Below are 6,518 nucleotides of genomic sequence, written 5' to 3' on the forward strand. Positions count from 1 at the left end.
CACGACACACATTCAGTCGTGACTGCTTTTGATCATCCGTGAACAAGTGAGGCACAAATTTTGTCGCAACTCTTTTCATTCGCAATTCTTCGCTCAAAATTCGTTGGCAGGAGCTCCAGGACACACCAGTCATATCAACAAGTTCGCCAATTGTTCGGTGACGGTCCTCTAAGATCAGTTCATGAATTTTCATGACGTTTTCATTCGTTCGGGAGGTCGACGGTCGTCCTGAACGAGGTTGGTCTTAAAGCGTAAAAACCACTTGTAAACGTGTATTGCTCATGGATGTGTCTTTGTAAGCTGTTTGAAGCTTAACAACTGTTTTCCCCGGTAGAAAACAGAATTTCACAGAAGCACTCGGTTCCTTCGTTTCAGCATCGCAAAAATCGACGAACAAGGGAAAGGCACTGCAAAGCAAAGACCCATCACGTGGCAGTACAACTACGCCCGACGACGCCTGTCGGCAGACTGATGCCTGAATTATATCAAGTGGCTTCTGGCGGCGGAAGCATGAACTACAAAGGGCTTATCCCACAGAGAACGTCTCCGGTTCCTTTTCGGTACCCCTCGTACCACGTCGACTTGTATGCCGGAAAATACATCTTTCTTGGATTTATATTTCGTAATTGAACAGTTCATCAGTAAACGAAACATTCCTCTTGCTTACCTAATTTATTAATAACACTTGTGTAATCGGTCATAGTGGAATAAGGTATAAGGAGAAGTTTGAATGAGATAGAGCGGGAGAGAGGTAGGGTAGAAGGGAAAGAGAGGTTGTGAAGTCTCTAGTCCGGTGCATTATTATAATGTCTATCAGATGCTTTTGTGATATTTTACTCATTCTACATTTTAAAACTGTTATTATTACCAAAACTGCATTAAGGATACACCATTTCCTTCTCAAGCATCCAGGACTAAACGATAGTTCTTCGGTGCTTCCAACGAATTGTTTATTTACAAAAGGATTAGTAAATAAATTATTACACTCGTACGACGAGTAGTTAATTGGTCGGCGAATTTTCGAAATACAAATCACCACCTCCAGAAGAAAAGTTCCAGTAAAAATATACCGAAAAAGGGTGCGTAATTAGATGGCAAAAATGTTTTTAAAAAAAATCAATATCTGGTCGAAAAATCCTTTTGTACAAAAAGACAATTATCTGATTTCTTTCTCTTTTCCTTCTTTATGAGAAAGTGATAGCTGTTCCGAAAGTCCGCTGATCTACTATTTCACGCGCCTTAAGAGTGCAATAGTTTATTTGGCAATTCTTTATTAAATGAAGCAAAATTGGTCGTTAATAACAGGAAAGAACAAATTCTTTTGTACATTAAAATTTCTAGTCGTCTTTTCTACTCGGGTACTTCTGCTTACCGCAAATGCTCAAACTTCAAACTTAATGCTGAGAGTGTTAACACCACTAAAATTTGTTACCCTTACTCATCAGTTTATATAATTGTCACGCTCAGATAAAAATGAAAAACATCGACTAAAATGCTGTTTACACTGCTGAAACAAAATGTACTGTGATGTTTATTACTGAAGATATTGATCCACATTGATAGTTAGATTTATATGAAACTGTAACATATTCACGTGACAACATGCAGAAATATCATTGTGAGTCGATGCTAAGGTCTTGTTTCCTATCGTAACTAAACGAATTTCACTTTTATGTACATTTAGAATTGCGTTTAGAAATGGCATGCACGCTTTAAAATTCCGTTTCATCTCCTCCAAAAATGTACAATTTTGTTTCTCATGAAAAATGAAACCAATGAACAAGATTATGATTCTTTAGGACGAATAAATGGTGAAAAAGAAACTGCATCTCTCCACTTCGTCACTAATAGGTAAACAAACATAATATCACATCATGGACTTTATCTAAGAAAATAATTTTTTTTTTCTCTTTTTCAGTGAAGTTCGGTTTGATGTTCAATTGTTTGCAACTAGAGTATCTAAAAGGTGGAAGAGGTCATGATGTAATCGTGTTTATTATAGGTACAATGCCAGGGATTTTCGGGAAGGGGGCTAGTCGATTACATCTACCTCAGTGTTCAATTGATACTTATTTTATCGGCTTAAAAGGGGTGAAAGAGAAAGTCGACCTTGGCGGAGTTTGAACCCAGAACGTAAAAAATAGAGCACTGGCCAAAATGCTTGGCCAGTGCTCTAACGATTCTTCCAGCTCGACGCCTTATATTCAATGTATAATAATGTAAGAAACAGCAATGTTTGTAGATTTTGTAATTCTAGCCTAGCCCTAGCAGAAGAAGTTCAACTTGAAAAGAGAAAATGAGAACTTGTCACAATACATTTGAAGTTTTCTGTCACTTTTAATTAGCAAGACTTCTTAAAAGGTAAAGTGCAATCAGTGTTAGATGGCCAATTAATGAAAGTTCTAAAGCAGGTTGGTATTTAAAGAAGAAATCAGTTCAAATAACGTTCTTAATTATGGGGCTTATTCTTCTACTAAAACCTCAAACACTAAGAGCTATTGTGTATGCTCTGTTGACCAGCTGTTTACCATAGGCAATAGAATCCTAACAAACCGGTCTCCCCCCCTCCTCTCTCTCTCTCTTTCTCTCTATCTATCTATCTATCTATCTATCTATCTGTCTGTCTGTCTATCTATCTATCTATCTATCCATTTATCTCTACCATACATACGCAAACTCATAGACACAAACGTTCTGGGAATAATACAATTTAATTAAGTGTTAAGAATCAAAAGTAAGTTGTTACAATGAATGTTTACCATTTGAGAGCATGTGCTGAAACGGTGAGTGGTTTGGTTGGTATAAAACATAAACACTAATTGGCATAGTGGATGAGTTCATTTGAGTCCAGTATTTATCAGAGTTTAAACACGAGGTCTTGACATCAAATAAGTAGGGGTTGACTCATTATTTCACTACCGACAAGTATGTATGTGCAAAACTGTCATTTAATCTCTCTTCACACGCTAAATATTAATCCGTTCACGCATACTAACCTGGGTTTGTTACTCTATACTTATGGAAGTTTTCGAAGCCACCGTCTGTTGTATCGGACGGTGACTCGGGTTCCAGAATCATTATTTCCCTGGCAACAACTTTGGAGACATTAACGATCATTAAAGAAGTTACATGACCAGTTTGGTGTCACAAATATACTGTTGACTATTTCAATGGGCTAAGTGGTATATAACAGACACAAATGCATGCTTAAAGTATAACGGTCAATTAGCACACATGATTCGATGTTGACAAGTCGAAACAAGAAAAAAAAAAGGAAGAAACAACGACAAGCAGAAGAATTTAAAGTGTGAACTTTTCCTTTTGTTTAGATGATTGAGAGTGGTCACCGCGAAAAACTTAAAAGGCATTAAAATCATTTTTAATTCGACTTAACTTTTTCCCTTCGTACATTTCATTTTAAGTTCTTAATTTGAGAAAAATAGTGAAGATTTTTATTCTTGAGAAAGTAAAAATAATATTGTATTGTGTCTTTAAAATAACCAGGAAATATACTTCGTCTGAGCAGGTCTTGTCCCTGCTAAAACCATCCGTCCATCCACCCCTCCATCCATCTTCTCTACCCATTATTCCAGGGAGAGTTGTAGGGGTGGAGTCATCGGGCATCTTACTCCATAGCATACTTCAAAAGCAACCGTCATTACATTTTCCGGTTGGATTCCCAAGCGTGACCAACTGAGATTATGAATATTATCCAGCCATCACGTTCTTGATCAGTTCCTAGGTCTCCTACCGGTTGGATCAGCATGAAGAATCTGTCTTGCCGTTCTTTCTTGCGACATTCTAATCACATGTCCGTAGTACCGGAGATATGACCTCTCAATGTGGAGAAGTAGCGACTCGACCTGGAGAAACTTCTTAACCTCCGAGGTACGCACCCTGACGAGTAACATTACTCCAGAGATCTTTCGAATGAACCCCATTGTTATTATTAGAGGAAAAATATTTGTGATAAATGAGTGCGCTGAAGGTCTTCTAAGGACATCTATGTCTTTGGAATATAATGGAATATGTCTAGATACGAATTTTCGCAAGAACATTACAATGAATTATCTGGTAAACAAGGTGTTTGTTGTTTTAAATCACGATTTCTATTTTAGTTTAGTTTCCGATTAAGAATGTATTACATAAAGGCGGTGAGTACTCTAGCATGACCTGGCCGCGGTGGCTAAAATTAACCAAAGCATGTATTACATGAAAGAGTGAACAGCTGTGAATAAATACAATACATTCGTTAAAGGACAATTCCGATAAAACTTGACAGTTATGTGATTTATAATTAGCAAATCGGACTAACATGCCTCTTAAGTGCTCTGGTTACTCTAAATTGCTTTATTTATTGTATCATAACTGCCTACTGGGACTCTAGTTACATTCACAAACTTTTTTCCAGATATCTCTTGGTCCTATAGTAAGTATTATAACATAGCAGTTACGTGGGCCATGATTTATAGAGATCGAATCAGATTATCGAATATGACGTTGAAACCCATTGAAATGTGTTGGCATGTTTGTAAAACGGTGGTGGTAAGGAGCAGGGGTTTCTGAATTGCTAAGCTTTGAACAAGATAACGAACGACCGAAGGGGAAAAAATTACAAAGATATGGCCGAAAGAGATGCACACTACATAATACATACTTCCAAGTATATCTACCACTAATTTTTCATATCTATAACCACTCGTGCAATGCAAAAAACGTTCGTCACTTCTATTTATGTTTTACCTCCTTTCATCGACATTTTCATCCATTCCCTTCTTCTAATATCTATCTATCTACTTATCCATCTGTTTAGCTAATAATTTATCTATTTTAAATATAATCACAAGAATTCTAAGAAACGTGCAGTGGTCCGAATCAGCAACAATCAATCTCTCTCCCAATGTGTCCATTTAATATCTATTTGTCTATATGCCAATGTGTGCATTCATTTAGATACCTATGTGTCTATTCTTCAATTAACCGAGTTAACAAGCTGGTTTGCAAGTCAACTATTTGAGCTTTCTACCTTTTTCTTTCCATTCATTTTCACTCACATGTCTTTTATTATTATTATTTACAAGACAAGTTAAAATTTTTCAGAAACTTGCTTTATAAACGTGTGACATATGAACAGTGAAAGAATTTGAACACATTGGCAGACGAATTTAACAGCTGAATATCGTGCAAAAAGAATGGAATAATTTAGTAGTGGAATCCCTTGAAGCAGGCAGACAATGCATGGCTGTGGTCAGCGCTAGGTATGTCGCCTCATGGAATAAGTGTGTAGCTGAAGAAATCTTTATGTACTTTTATTTTTATTGTTCCTCTTTTCATTCCAAAATAAACATCTCGTGGTTAGTTTAGGACTAACCCGGAGCCACTCATAAACAACAGCTGCAGCAGCATCTAGTGGTTATCTGAGGTCTGTTCGGTCAGGGTTAATCTGGGACTATACAACAATATCTAGGGGTTTTATCAAATCATCACAGGTCCGTTTGTTTTGAGCTTACCTGGCGCTTGGCAGCAACAGTGAATGCATCAACAACATCTTGTCGATATATTTAGATAGAAATATGGACGGAAACGTGTTTTTCTATACGCAGTCATTCATTCTAAATCCGTTATATGTATATATATATATATATTTACCAAACCCTTGCTGCTTACTTCGTTCGCAAAGAAAATATTTTGCTCCGGAAAGAAAATACCTCACACATACTCAATAACACGCACGCGCACACACACGCACACACACACACACACACAAATACACACACACTTTATCATTCGATCACATTATGAAACAAAGGGAAGAAGTAAATTTGATAATATCGTTATAGCTGCTGTTGCTGTAGTTGCGAAGGATGATGATGATGATGGTGGTGGTGGTGGTGGTGGTGATGGTGGTGGTTGTGATGGTGGTGGTGGTGGTGGTGGTGAAGAAGAGGAGGAGGATAAGGGGGATGAGGCATATTAGTGGTGAAGCAATAATAATAATGACAATAATAATAATAATAATAATAATAATAATAATAATAACAATGATGATGATGATGATGAGAAAGGACAATTGAAGATTAGTGATGAAGCAATTTAAGAGATGCTACATAAAAGAGGGAGTCGAACGTGTTACCTTACCTTAGCAGCGAGTATTGTATCCAATATTTGCTACGGAATAACTAACGACTAGAAGCAGCGGGAAACACATCAGTTTGTAACTATAAGACGGAACATCTACTACAGCTAGCAGTAGTAATAGTAGCAGCAGTAGCAACAGCAGCAAAGACAACAGCAACAGCAGCAGCGGCAGCAGTAGCACTGCTAGTAGTAGTAGTAGTAGTAGTAGTAGTAGTAGTAGTAGTATGCATGTGGTGGCGTCGGTGAGGTTAGGTGCCCCTATCGACAGGGAGAAGTGCACTGCTATCGACGTCTGATATGTCTTATTCGTCGACTCCTTGTTCTTCAAAATATTATATATCTTCTGCCTTGCTCCGCCTCTTCCTCCTTACCCCCCCCCC

The 6,518-nt window shown here is 37.5% G+C and overlaps 1 protein-coding gene across 1 annotated transcript in view; it reads right to left on the reverse strand.

Annotated features, from left to right (window-relative positions):
- The window catches only part of LOC106867556 (anoctamin-7), an 87,131-nt gene extending 80,668 nt beyond the window's left edge, over positions 1-6,463 (reverse strand). The window contains exon 1 of the mRNA XM_052972260.1: positions 6,139-6,463. The gene's annotated coding sequence lies outside the window, so the exon portion shown is untranslated. The remainder of the gene's footprint in view (positions 1-6,138) is intronic.
- Positions 6,464-6,518: the final 55 nt, after the last annotated feature.

Source organism: Octopus bimaculoides, chromosome 13 (genome assembly GCF_001194135.2).
Source record: "Octopus bimaculoides isolate UCB-OBI-ISO-001 chromosome 13, ASM119413v2, whole genome shotgun sequence".
In the NCBI taxonomy this organism is placed as follows: Eukaryota; Metazoa; Mollusca; class Cephalopoda; order Octopoda; family Octopodidae; genus Octopus; species Octopus bimaculoides.